Source organism: Mustelus asterias, chromosome 17 (assembly GCF_964213995.1).
Source record: "Mustelus asterias chromosome 17, sMusAst1.hap1.1, whole genome shotgun sequence".
NCBI classification, from domain to species: domain Eukaryota; kingdom Metazoa; phylum Chordata; class Chondrichthyes; order Carcharhiniformes; family Triakidae; genus Mustelus; species Mustelus asterias.
Genome location: NC_135817.1, coordinates 60,394,033 through 60,408,622, shown reverse-complemented (window position 1 = coordinate 60,408,622; position 14,590 = coordinate 60,394,033).

Sequence of the window (14,590 nt, the reverse complement as noted above, 5' to 3'; positions counted from 1 at the left end):
CTGTATACAATGGTTAGCATTTAGAAACCCATTACAGTTGTTCTTATGGTAGAACTGTGTATTTCTAATTGGAAAATCAATACGAGATGTTGCTGCATTAACCCACACTCAGACTCATAACTGAAGTGAATCACCTTGAAAGGAGTACAGAAGGTGAAAATAAAAACCGCTGCGAATCTGCAATGGCAACTGAAAATGCTGTAAATCTGTAGTACGAAGTGAAAGTACAATTGAAATTTTATGGGGACGATCTTAAAAACAAATTCTAAGTGCCAAACGAGCATGAAAATGGGGGCGAATCGAGCTTTTTTTTGGCAAGTTAAAAATCAGAACTTACCTCATTCTGTGCAAAAATAATGCAAAATCTGTTTCCCAGCAGCAGGAGGAAGGGCCTAAACTCACCGAAAGCCGGCAGCTTGCAGCAGAGGATGCAATTGCACATGCTCAGATCTCTGTGTTCTGTGCAATAGCACACATCACCAAGATCTGTCTGTCATCTTCGCCCCCAGGTATATCTGGCCTCTGTGACCAATTGTCTCTCACCCGCCCCCCACCCTCCCCCCCGCTCCCTCAACTACACAGGCTGTCCGATTCCCCCCATCCCTCCATGCGCCAATCCCTGATACTCCCCCCGCTAATTCAGGGCTCCACGGCTAATTCCGTCCCCTCCCCCCCAACCCCTCAGCATGGACCAATCACCTACAGTATCCCCCCCCCCCCCCCGCACGGACCAGCCAATTGCCAATTGCAGAGTTTGCAGCTCTCCCTCCCCGATTAGCCCTCCCCCTTCATGCCCCACCCCCTCCCAGTTGGCCCCACTCCCTCAGGTCCCACCCCTTTGACGCTGTCTGGTGGCACTGCCCAAGGGGCAACTCCCTGCCCCCAATTCCCCACGGCCTGAATGGCCTCCGGTCTCACCTTAGCCCCAATTGTGCTTAAAGAGAAACTAGATATGAGGGAGCAAGGAATAGAAGAATATATTTTGAGAGAGATTTTGATAAGGTCCCACATAAGAGGTTGGTGTTCAAAATTAAAGTGCTTGGAATTGGGGGTAATATATTGGCATGGATTGAGGATTGGTTAGCAGACAGGAAACAGAGTAGGAATAAATGAGTCTTTTTCAAAGTGGCAGGCAATGACTAGCTCTGCAAGGATCCAAGCTTGGGTGCTGGCTATTCACAATGTACATCAATAATTTAAATGAGGAAACCAAAAGTAATGTTTCCAAGTTTGCTGACGACACAAAATTTTGTGGGAAAATGACTTGTGAGGAAGATGTTAAGAGGCTTCAAGGTGATTTAGACTAGTTGAGTGAGTGGGCATATACATGGAAGCTGCAGTATAACATGGATAAATGTGAAATTATCCACTTTGGATGGAGAAACAGAATGGCATTTAAATGGCAAAAGATTGGGAAATGTTGATGAAGAAAAAGAGCTAGATGTCCTTGTCCACCAGTCACTGTTAAAAAGAATTCAGGTACAGCAAGCGGTTAGTAAGGCAAATGGTATGTTGCCCTTCATTGCACGAGGAATTAAGTAAAGGAACACCAGTGTCTTACTGGAGCTGTACAGGACCTTGTTGACATCACACCTGGAGTAGTGTGTGCAGGTTTGGTCTCCTTATCTAAGAAACAATATACTTGACATAGAGGCAATGTTCACCAAACTGATTCCTGGGATGGCCGGATTGTTCTGAGGAGAGTGTGGGCCAACCGGACCTGTAGTCACTGGAATTTAGAAGAATGAGATGGAATTTCATTGAATCATTTTAAAATTCTGACAGAGCTAATTAGACTGGATACAGGGATGTTGTTTCCTCTGGCTGCAGGGTCTAGAACAAGAGGTCATGGTCTCAGGATACGGGGTAGGCCAATTAGGACTGAGATAAGGAGAAACCTCTTCACTCGGAGGGTGGTGAACCTATGGAATTCTCTACCACAAAAGGCTGGGGCATCAAGTTACTGAATATATTTAAGAAGGAAATAGATAGATTTCTAGACTCTAAAGGTATCGAGAGGGAGAGCGTGAGAGTATGACACTGTGATACAGCAGTGGTTCCCACCGGTGTGTCCTGAAGACCCCCCAAGTGTGCCGTGAAAAAAGATTCAAAATGATTCAAAGTTCATGTAACTAAACTAAAACAAACCTTTGCTTCACCTCTGTGGCTGGCATCTCCAAGACCCAACAGACCTTGGGGCTCCCGCGTATGTTCCAGCCAGGAAAGATTCATACATGCGTGGTTTAGATTTTTTACATTGGTCAGGCCCATTCACATGACCAACAGGACTTGGAACTTAAGACAAAGGTCCCATGCACCAACACAAAAAGCTTAAATTCAAAAAGAACGCAAAAACCCTGGGAGAAGTTTAAAAAAACAAAGTTCCCAGTAAGAGAAGCAGACAGAAAACAGGAGGTGTACCTCAAATTTGTTTTTAACAGTATAGAGTGGGCCATGACACATAAAAGTGGTTGAGAACCACTGAGATAGAGGATCAGCCATAATCACATTGGATGGCGGAACAGGCTTGAAGGGCTGAATGGTCTACTTCTGCTCTTATTTTCTATGTCTCTATGTAGTTAGATAAAGTAGGGAGGCTCATGTGAAGCCAAACCCAGGCATGGATGAGATAGGCAGAGTGGCCTATTTCTATACTTTAAGCTCTATGTAATGCTATGTAACAGGGCAACAATCCGGAACAACTTTGTAAATATTGCTGAAGACAATGCTATCCAAGTTTTCTGATCAGGTTCATCTGATTTCTAAAGTGTAAATCTGGCAGTTCCAAATGGAAAATTGAGCTGGGTTCCATGACGTGCATCCAATTTTCTGCTATATTTCTGGTGTAACTGATATTCCACTGAAGTTTAACACACTCCTCTTATTCTATCAACGAGCAATGAAAAAAATATTCAAACTAGGAAAAATTATGACCTATTTCCCATGACAGCTGTTCTTCTTGGAAATCCAATACTCAGTCTCAAATTCTTTCAACGCCCCGACTGTCACTTGATCGAGGCATTTTTCACTGTTACCTTCAATACCTGTATGTTTCCAAGTAAGATTTGCCACAAATTGTGCTACACAAAAACTTTTTAAAACGTATCTGGACAATGATAAAGTGTAAACATTAGAATACTTAATTAAGCTGACTGTCTTAAAACAAAAGTAAAGGAAAATAAAGCTAATCAACTCAGACTGTGAAATATTCAAATCCAACTCGTGCTAAAGTTAACCAGTCCAAAGATGTGCGGGTTCGGTTGATTGGCCATGCTAAAATTGCCCCTTAGTGTCCTGAGGTGAGTAGGTTAGAGGGATTGGTGGGTAAAATATGTAGGGATATGGGGGTAGGGCCTGGGTGGGATTGTGGTCGGTGCAGACTCGATGGGCCGAATGGCCTCTTTCTGTACTGTAGGGTTTCTATGATTTCTATGATTAACCATTACAAATCCTCATTAGTTCCGAAAGAAAAAGTTGTGACAGCGTAGGCTTTTATAACAATTCATAACTCAGCATTTGGAAGGCAGTGGTATAATCAGACCAAGTCGGCATGGATTTACAAAAGGGAAGTCATGCTTGACAAACCAATTGGAATTCTTTGAGGATGCAACTAGTAGAGTTGACCAAGGAGAACCAGTGGATGTGGTTTATTTAGATTTTCAGAAGGCTTTCAACAAGGTCTCACATAGCAGACTACTATGTAAAGTTAAAGCACATAGGATTACAGGTAATGTCCTGAGATTGATAGAGAGCTGGTTAGCAGAGAGGAAGCAAAGAGTTGGCATAAATGGGTCTTTTTCTGATTGGCAGTCAGTGACTAATAGGGCTCCGCAGGGATCTGTGCTAGGACCCCAACTGTTCACATTATATATTAATGATTTGGAAGAGGAAATTGAATGTATTTTATCCAAATTTGCAGATGATACAAAGTTGGGTGGGAGGGTGAGCTGTGAGGAGGATGCAGAGATGCTTCAGTGTGATTTGTCAGGCTAAGTGGGCATATGCATGGCAGATGCAGTATAATGTGGATAAATGTGAGGTTATCCACTTTGGTAGCAGTAATAGGAAGACATTATTATGTGAATGGGTGTAAATTGAGAGAAGTGGATACTCAGTGAGACCTTGGTGTCCTCGTGCATCAGGGGCTGAAAGTAAGTGCGCAGGTACAGCAGCAGTAAAGATGGCAAATAGTATGTTGGCCTTCATAGCAAGAGGATTTGAGTATAGGGTTAGGGATGTTTTGCTGCAATTATATGGGGCGTTGATGAGGCCACAGCTGGAGTATTGTGTACAGTTTTGGTGTCCTTACCTGAGGGAGGATGTCCTTGCTATAGAGGGAGTACAGCAAAGGTTTACCAGGCTGATTCCTGGGATGGAAGGTCTGTCATATGAGGAGAGATTAAATTGGTTAGGATTATATTCACTGGAGTTTAGAAGAGTGAGAGGTGATTTCATAGAAACTTATAAAATTCTAACAGGGTTAGACAGAATAGATTCAGAAAGAATGTTCCCAATGGTGGGGGAGTCCAGAACTAGGGGTCATAGTTTGAGGATAAGGGTAAACCCTTTAGAACTGAGGTGAGGAGAAATTTCTTCACCCAGAGAGTGGTGAATGTGTGGAATTCACAGAATGTAGTTGAGGCTAAAATGTTATCTGATTTCAAGAAGAAATTAGATATAGCTAAATGAATCAAGGGATATGGGGGGGAATCAGGATATTGAAGTTGATCAGCCATGATCAAAATGAATGGGTGAATGACGGAACAGGTTCAAAGGGCCGAATGGTCTACTCCTGCTTCTAGTTTCTACGTTTCTCTGTAACTGATCATCAAAATTCCTACATAGCTACCAATGATGTGACATTGTTGGAGCCTGGGTTTTGTGTTACTTGGAATATTTGTATTCCTGAGCTCAAAACGATGGCGCAAACAAGTAGCTGCTTTTTCCCTCTAAGGCCTAATCCAGCTACACCGAGGTGTCCCAGATGATGCTGTGTTAAAACAATTAAAATTGTTTCAAACATACTTCCCTTTATCAGTTTAGCAAGAAGACAAAGCTGTAGCCGTGCAGTATGATTGCACGCTGTAAACTCATGAAACATAAATAGATAAAGATGAGATAGCTAATTGATGATTTTAAAGACATTTCCTCCATCAAAAGTCTTCCAAAAAATAATTCACACCTCTTCAATATTACCGTTGGAATGTAAAACTTATGCTTTGATAGCAGAAAATAAAGCTCCCAGACAAGAAAAAGTAAATGATCAGTTTAAAATAGATTTACTGACCCTGTAGTATCTGAGAGTAAGAAAAGGACATTCTAGGAAAGGAATTATTAAGTGTGGTGCCTGTTCTTCTAATACAAGTTTCTGAGCATGTTGCATTGACTAACGATGCGAGCACGGTCACCACCATAATGGTCCTCACTGCTTTAGGTGTCCCTAGCAAATGCCTGAAAACTGCTAGCAAAATTTAATATGCATAGAATGGTCTTGCTCCTCTTTCAGGATTCTTAATCAATATTTTTCAGATTAGTAATCGCATATACTTTGCATGTTATTACATACTTTAGGGGAAGTTTAATACCATCCCAGCAGCAAGTTTTGAGGTGGGTAATTCAATAGAGCAGGTGGGTGTCACGTGGTAACCATGGCACCTTCCCACTATCCAATCAAGTCCAGGGTGGGAGGCTTGCAGGTGGTCCTCCTGCCCAGAATCTAATTCAGATCTTTAAGTGGACAATTAATCCCACTATGGTCCTTAGCCCAACGTGGTTGGTATTGAACCAGCAGCAGGCAGGGGAATCACCATGAAATCAAACACTTGTGCTTGCTTGCAGGCTCAAGGGAATAACAAAGAACAAAGAAAATTACAACACAGGAACAGACCCTTTGGCCATCTAAGCCCATGCCAATCATATTTCCCGGGCTCAAAGACATTCAGCACTTTCAGGTTCTGATGGAGTGACCTGGCATTGAGAGGGAAGGGATGCTTAAAGCCACCCTGCTGCTCTTGCTTCAATACCCCTCCCTCATTCCTGCGATCCCCAATTCACTCTTACTCATCTTCAGCCTGGGTTCCCGCTATGAACCTGGGCCTGTGGTGGATGCATTACTGGCAGCTGCCATCACTCCTGGCAGCGCTGCATGCAATGAAGAGTTGCCAGCCTCAGATTGGTCAGCTCAGTTCTCGGAGGGTAGGATTTCCACCTCCAGGATCTTTAATCCAGCAGTGGCAACTTAATATGGTGAGACTTCTCCAACAGAGGCAATGCCGGGTTCTTGCTCGCTCTCCAACTAGCAAGCAAGACTTCTGTCGCCAGGGTTAAATTCTGCCCTTCAAGAGGAAAAGTGTTGCTCCATAATGGCACTGTGGGCCACTTCCAGACAACAATCACTCCATCTGCTTCTCCTCTCGCCAGCATCTGCAACCATTACCACCTCCCCTGACCAGTCCCTCCCCAACCCACCACCCACTGCAATTAACTGATGCAAGGCCGGTACCCAAATTGATCCCACAGGATGTATGCTATGCCTGTTTTGCGCCTGTGGTTGAGCGCTAAATAATTCTACCATATTGGTGAATCAACTCAAAATAATTCTATGAACTCAGTAAAAAAAAAGAAAAACAAACTTTAACAGTCAGTGTCAGAGTAAATGCAAAGAGTTACATTAATAAATTTGCGAACACTGAAAATAGTGTTTTTCATCCGCATAAAATTCCTCAATAAGACCAGTTGCGGAACCTTGCATCCATTTATTTTACAGCAGGAAACTAGAGTGACTTAAATAAATTGTCACCCACAGAATACTTGTGACCTCTTGCATTTCAATTGCACTTGTGCTTATTTCTTATTCCATTGTTCAGGGTTTCCCAAACTCTTCCTGCCACAGAACCCTTTTATCATAGAATCACTACAGTGCAGAAGGAGGCCATTTAGTCCATTGAGCCTGCACTGACAACAATCCCACCTTGGCCCTATCCCCATAATCCGAGGTATTTACCCTGTTAATCCCCCTTACACTAAGGGTCAATTTAGCATGGCCAATCAACCTAACCCGCACATCTTTGGACTGTGGGAGGAAACCGGAGCACCCGGAGGAAACCCAAGCAGACACACGGAGAATGTGCAGACTCCACACAGACAGTCACCCAAGGCTGGAATTGAACCAGGTTCCTGGCGCTGTGAGGCAACAGTGCCAACAACTGTGCCACCGTGCCGCCCTTTTGACCTCCCAAGAGTACTGACGGAACCCCTGATAAACATTCTTATCGTGTTGAAGGGTTAAACCACAAATAATTGTCTTTGTGCCATAGGCATAAACATACAAAGACAAGTTTCTTATCTCTACACATTTATTGTCATTTAAAACTTCTCTTATTCACAGATGTCTTACTATTTTGTCATTTTTAATGGAAGGATGATGCTGCTCCTTTTGCTCACAAATTTGTTTAATATTAGGAGGTTTTTTAAAATTCATTTGTGGGACATGACTGTTGCTGGCTGGTCAGCATTTATTGTCCATCGCTAATTGCCCTTGTTCAGACGGCAGTTGAGAGTAAACTGCATTGCTATGACTCTGGAGTCACATGCAGGCCAGACCAGGTAAGGACGGCAGACTTCCTTCCCTAAGGGAGAACAGATGGGTTTTTCCCACAATCAACAATGGTTTCATGGTCATCAGTAGATTCCTAATTCCAGAATTTTTTTTATTGAATTCAAATTCCACCATCTGCCTTGGCAGGATTCGAACCCAAATCCCCTGAACTTTAGCTGGGTTTCTGGATTAATAGTCTAGTGATAATATCAATAGGCCATCACCTCCCCCAAAGAGTACTGCTGAATAGCTGAATTCTTATATCTGACATGCACGCACACACACTTACACCTCACTCTTGCGCACACATACACACACGTCTCTGTCTCACGTGCACTCTCATCTCTCACACACTCACCTTTCTCACGCACATATATTCACACCTCTCTCTCACACACATATGCACTCTCCCCTTACACACACATACTCTCACTGCTCCCTCACTCTCTCTTTCCCTCTCTCCACACATACACACTTGCAAATCGCACCTCTGTCTCACATGCAGACACACACCCATCTCTCTCTTTCACACTCACATTCACTTCCCTCTCTCTCCCGCCCCATGGCCACTTCCCCTCCCACCCCATGGCCACTACCTACTTCACTTCACTGTCCGCTCTCTTCTTCACTCTTGTCCTTGTCTGGACCTTTGAGGACATACTTACCCGCTGTTTCCAGCGTGTTCAATCAGAGGCTGACTTCAATGCAGGGAGAAACCAGCCTTTTACTAGGTAAGAAGTTCATAGCATTTTTCAAACTTTAAACATCAGCCTTGCCTACCGCAGAACCCCTGGTTGTACCCAATAGACACTAGGGTTCCATGGAAAACAGTTTGGGAAACCATGCGCTTGTTTTAATATGTGATGCTGGAGGCTTTGAAAAGAGCTGTTCTTGGCAATATTAATCTTGCTGACAGACAAATCAAAGAACACAATAATACAATATATACAGATTAAAGGAATGGTAATATATATTTAACTGTTCCGGCCTCCTTAGCACCCAGAAATTCACCTCCTTAGCACCCAGTTTTTTATTTGGTGCTAGGAGTGTGGTTTTAGCTCCAAAATAGGGATCTGAGACATGTGGTTCTGGTGTGAACTTCTCCGGATGTCATTTTGTTGAAGTCATTAACACATGCGCAGGGAATGTCATAGAATCATAGAATCATAGAATCCCTACAGTGCAGAAGGAGGCCATTCGGCCCATCGAGTCTGCACCAACCACAATCCCACCCAGGCCCTACCCCCACATATTTTACCCGCTAATCCCTCTAACCTACGCATCTCAGGACACTAAGGGGCAATTTTTAACCTGGCCAATCAACCTAACCCGCACATCTTTGGACTCTGCGCAGGGATGTCCATCAGAAGTATGAAGCAAAAGCAAATCATAACATCAATCTGATATCATGTCATGGCGTGGCACAGTGGTTAGCACTGCTGCTTCACAGCGCCAGCGACCCAGGTTCGATTCCCGGCTCGGGTCACTGTCTGTGCAGAGTTTGCACATTCTCCCTGTGTCTGCATGGGTTTCCTCCCGTTCCTCCGGTTTCCTCCCACAGTCTGAAAGACGTGCTGGTTAGGTGCATTGGCCATGCTAAATTCTCCCTCGGTGTATCCGGACAAGCGCTGGAGTGTGGTGACTATGGGATTTTCACAGTAACTTCATTACGGTGTTACTGTAAGCCTACTTGTGACTAATAAATAAACTTTGACTTTGGACTTTTCAATCTGTGTGTAACACAGACTTCACATCAGTGTTACTACTTTGGAGTTCACGCTCTCTTAACCTCATACAGCTGAACATACATTCGAAAACAGGAAAGACCCACCTCCTAGCGTTATTTGTAGGGATCATCAACTACTCACAGTTACTTACTGATTGATTTCTACTGTAAATGATTGAGACTTTAATGAACTCAACCTGACAAGAAATGATCAATGGATTTTAATATAAAGTGCGGGTTGTCATAAACCTTTCATTTCTACTCAGTAAATTAGATAGACCTGCATTTTGCAACATATTGTCATTATGAGTATGCTGGTGATGCCTCCCTCCCAGCCATCCATTGTACAAGTGTTTGGTGGTCTCTAATGTTCTTTAAAGTTGCTAAAGTCTACAGGGAGCAGTGTGGCAGGAGTTGAATGACTTTGTCCCGACTTCAGACATTCTGTTCAAAGCCCTTGTCCTACAGATATGAACAGTAGTATACATCTAACTTGAACTACAGCAGAACAGGGAGAATAAATAGTGATGGTATACAGTAGGGCATGTGCTGTAAGTGGGAAGAGCTCTCAGCAGGAGGCCATATGTGTCCAGGGTTTTTGGCAGTTCTCCATCTGAACTTGCGTTGGAACAGTATATCAGATATCTCTGCTTCACTAAGGATGTTCTCACTGAAATCTGCCACCTGCTGCAGCCACACTGTCATTTTGATACAAGGTGGGGGGGAAACCCTCAATTGTGGCACAGAACTTACTGTATTTCTTCAAAACAATTGAGAGAGAATATTAATTTGTGTATAATCTAAAAGACATTCCTAAATTCTTCTGTTTAAAGGTTAATGTTTATGGGTCCCCTCGTGTAATCGGCATCTCTTTCCCTGTGCCAGTATCACAGTCCACTTACTACACCTAGTGGTAAAACACTACAGAAATTCAGCCAGAGGCTCTTTGTACTATAGTTCTTCGGGTAGGTAAAAGGTCAGAAACCGTTTTTACCTGAAGAGCCTTTTAAAAGAAAATATGCCTAAAATAACAAGTACCACAAGATAAACAAATTGGTTTTGCTAAACCAAACACTTGGCAAATTGCCAAGCACCTCTGGTAGAATGAGTAATATGCTATATATGATAAATAAAATACATGTCTTGAATTTGTGTTTCATTAGAAACCAAAGACAAAATTAAAATAGACTGAAGTGAAAAATTACATTTTTTTGACTTTTTAAATGACAATTATATAGTCATCTTTAAATAAACTTAAGATTTTTGGAATTATGACAAGTGTTTCAGCTTTAATCTTTGTGATAAAAGATAGTGAGCAGGATTTTCCCATCAGGCAGATCTTCCGGTCCTGCCGATGGTGCCCCCGCCCCCGCCCCCCCCCCCCCCCCCGCACCATGGGTTTCCTGCTGGGGGGCGTGGTTTCAATTGAAAATCCTATTGACAACAGCTGGACCAGAAGAGCCTACCTCTGGCCATCGGTGGGCCATCTTGCACAGCTGAGAAACATGCCACGGTGGGGCCGGAGAATTTCTGAGTTTGTAAAAGCACATTCAGAATAATTTATCACCTCGACTTTATCAGAAATAATGACTGTAACCATAAAACATGTTTTTTTTTGTTCATTCATGGGACATGGCCATTTCTGGCTGGCTAGCATTTATTGCCCATCCCTAGATGCCTTTGTTCAGAGGGCAGTTGAGAGCCAACCACATTTGCTGTGGCTCTGGAGTCACATGTAGGCCAGAGCAGGCAAGGACAGCAGATTCTCTTCCCTAAAGGACATTAGTGAACCAGATGGGTTTTTCCGACAATCGACAATGATTCCATGGTCATCAGTAGATTCTTAATTCCAGATTTTTTTTAAATTTAATTCAAATTTCACCATCTGCCATGTCGGGATTCGAACACAGCTTCCCAGAACATTAGCTGAGTTTCTGGATTAATAGTCTAATTAATAGTCTAGTGATAATACCACTAGGCCATCACCTCCTCCTTCAAAAAGAGGCATAGGATGCGATTCTCCAGAATCGGGACTAAGTGCCCACGCCAGCGGGAATACCGTAGTATTTCCCATTGGTGCTGATAGCGTCTGTCTGGTAGGATTCTCCCACCTGATGGATGCAAATTTATACATCTCATGAATTACACCTTTTTCAGAAATCGGGCGGCCCAATCTCTGCAATCATAGAAAGGTCCCCCTCCCACTAAAGACAGAAATGGATAAACCCCCCCCCCGCCCCAACTAGGGAAGCACCCAAGGTGAGCTCTGTCTGGGGGAAAGGGCTTGATCTCGGCTCTGTCCATGGGATGGGGGTCCTGTGGCTGGACTGCCCCTATTGGCCCTGGCAGATCTGGAGATGATTTCAGGCAGCGCTCTGCTTAACATCTTGATTCTTGATATGGCCCCCTGGTCACAGCTGCAGGGAACTTCAAAAGAGTCAAGTGCTTTCCACTTCCTCTTTTGTGTGAACATTGCAGTTAGGAACAATAGAAGTACTTGAGATGCTTTCATATGTGAATGTAAAGGTTGACTGGAGCCTGAGCAGAAAGCCATTAAGCTGTCAATCAAATGAGAGTTACATGGACTGTAACTAAAATGGAAATAATGGTTTTCAAAGGGTTGGGAGGTATTTCAAAGACTCTGAATTTTCTAAGGAGGCTCAGAAACTTTAAATAAAAGCTGCGCGAATAGAATGGAGCTGAGTGAACAGCTGTGGAGAAGGGACCCCCCTCCCCCGTGAAAGTGACATCCTCTATGTCAGACAACTTCAAAGGTGTCCGCTCACACTGCAGCTTCTAGTAGAGAGCAAAATCAAGTCTTGCTGTGATTTAAAAGGCTGTAGGTGACCAGGGGGCATGGAAATTTAAGTGACCAGGCCACTTCAAAGTTTTCACAGATGACAGGCAGGAATGAAGATGTTGAGCAGAAAGCTGCCTGAAACAACTATGCGAAAGGACCCCATTACTGGGGATGGTGTCGAGATCAGCTCCTTGCACCCCACCCCGGCTGACCTGAAGATCACTTTTTCCTCTGATCTCGGAGCCCTTGGGATTGGGGTCCTGAGATCAGACCCTTGGAGGACCCTTCTTCTACAGCCTGGCAGTAGCAGAGGAGCAAATGGCCACTGTACTTCCTTCCTGACATCCCCCCCCCCCCCCCCCTCGGGGTACAACATGCCAGGTCTTTCATTCTGGTCATTACCAGCATCAAATCTTGCCTGGTGCATTTCCCACTGGGGAGGCAGGTGCATGGTGGGAGGCCACTGAATGGGCTGACTAGCCCGCTAATTAGCATTGCATAATTCCCACTAGTTTGAGTGGAAATACGATCGAGGCCAGTGGAACACATTTGGTGAATCCCGATTGCCTTCACGCCTGTCCGTAATCCTGATTTTTGCCCAACACCCCATTCAGCAGGGCATCGGGATTCCCTTGGGCCATCTGACAGGACTGGAGAATCCCTCCTACAACCTTTAAAAGAAGCACACTCTAGCTATACCACTCAGAGATGTATTTAGAACATAATAATGTTTTCATTTAAAATAATCATTTAAAACTGTAAAGTGCAGAGTGATGATTACTTTTATCCCCACAATAAAAATAAAGCTCTTACTTTTCTTGGCTTGATATTTTTTAGGCTCAATTAGGAATCTTATTGCGAAGCTGCAGATTGCAGAGCCTTGAAGTAAGTGAAGAGCCTATTCTGTCTTTAATTTCCATGCTAAATTTCTCCTGCTTCCAAATGGCTTTTATATTGGCATTACTTCTGTTTCTGAAGTATTGTCTTCAACAAGGTATGACTGAGTCTTCTTACTCCAGTCTGAACAGTAATTAATGTGCTCCAGTCTATTTCTGTAACATCTAACTTCAGTTATGTTCTCTTGCCATTTTTAGATTCTTCGGCATTCTGCTTTTTTATTATTTTACGTGTAATTCTAATTGCACCCAATGATTTATTCTGTAGTTAATGGGGCCAAGCTGCAACTTGGTGCCAATTTTTTTAATATAATAATTTATTTTAACCACAATAATTTGGGATACACAGCTGGCAGTGAATAAAATCACAGCAAAATCTTTTTTAAGTAGCAAGTGGTTAGGATCTGGAATGCACAACCTGTGAATGTGGTGGTGGAGGGAAATTCAATTGTGGCTCTAAAAGGGAATTGGAGAAGGACCTGAAGCAAAAATGTCTGCAGGCTACAGAGAAAGGGCTGGGGAGAGCGTCCAGCTAATTTATTCATGCAGAGAGCCAGCATGGACAGAAAGGACACAATGGCCTCTTTCTGTGCTATAACTATTCTGTGGTTCTCCAAATTGCACACATTACTCCTGCGGAGGAGTTTTCTATAGGTTTGGAATAATTTCATGACCACCTTCAAAGATTTGTGTAAAAACAGCCTCAAGTCTCTCTCTTCTTTCACCCTCTTTAAAATTATACCATTTTAGGTTTATTGTCTTTCCTCATTCTACCAAAATGTATTGTGTCACACTTTTCTGCATTGAATTTCATCCCTAATGCATCTGCCAATTCCACCAGCCTGCCAAGGCCTCTACTTTCTTCTTCTGGCAGAAAATTGCAAAGCAACATAGCAAAGGAGAGAGGGGTAACGCAGTGTCCACTGGCCTTTCATGAACTGTGGACAGTGGAGGATATCAAACTGAATTATCAAAGAAATTAATTGGATTATAATTTATTTAGCCTGGCACCATATTGAACAGTCCTAGCAGGTAGCTGGCTTGTATTATGGCTTTCAATTAGTTTAACTTTTTCAATATTTGTCTTAAAGGTCAATTCAATCTGTTCCTTTTGTGCATTTGCTGAATTGTCTGTACACTGTAATGTAACATAACTTCCAACAAAATAATTTTTCCCATTTACAAGATTTTCTGTATTTTGTCTTTATTTTTGGGAAGCAGGTTACATCAGCAAAGCAGCACTTACTGCCCATCATTAATTTCCCTCGGGGTGTAACAAGTTAAAAATAGGATTGCTTGCATCAGCTAGATTGGGTACGTGGTTGGCAGCTTCTACTCCATGAAGTTCATTCGAGAATGAATTGTGTTTATGTATATGATAAAAGTAAAATACTGGCAACGCTGGAAATCTAAAATAAAACAGAAAATGCTCGATTAAATTCAACAGGTCTGACAGCATCTGTGGAGAGAGAAACAGAGTTAATGTTTTGAATCTGTTGACTCTTCAGAGCTGAAGACGGGTAGAAATGTGATGGATTATATAGTTGGAGAGGGGGGTAGAGGAGGTGGAA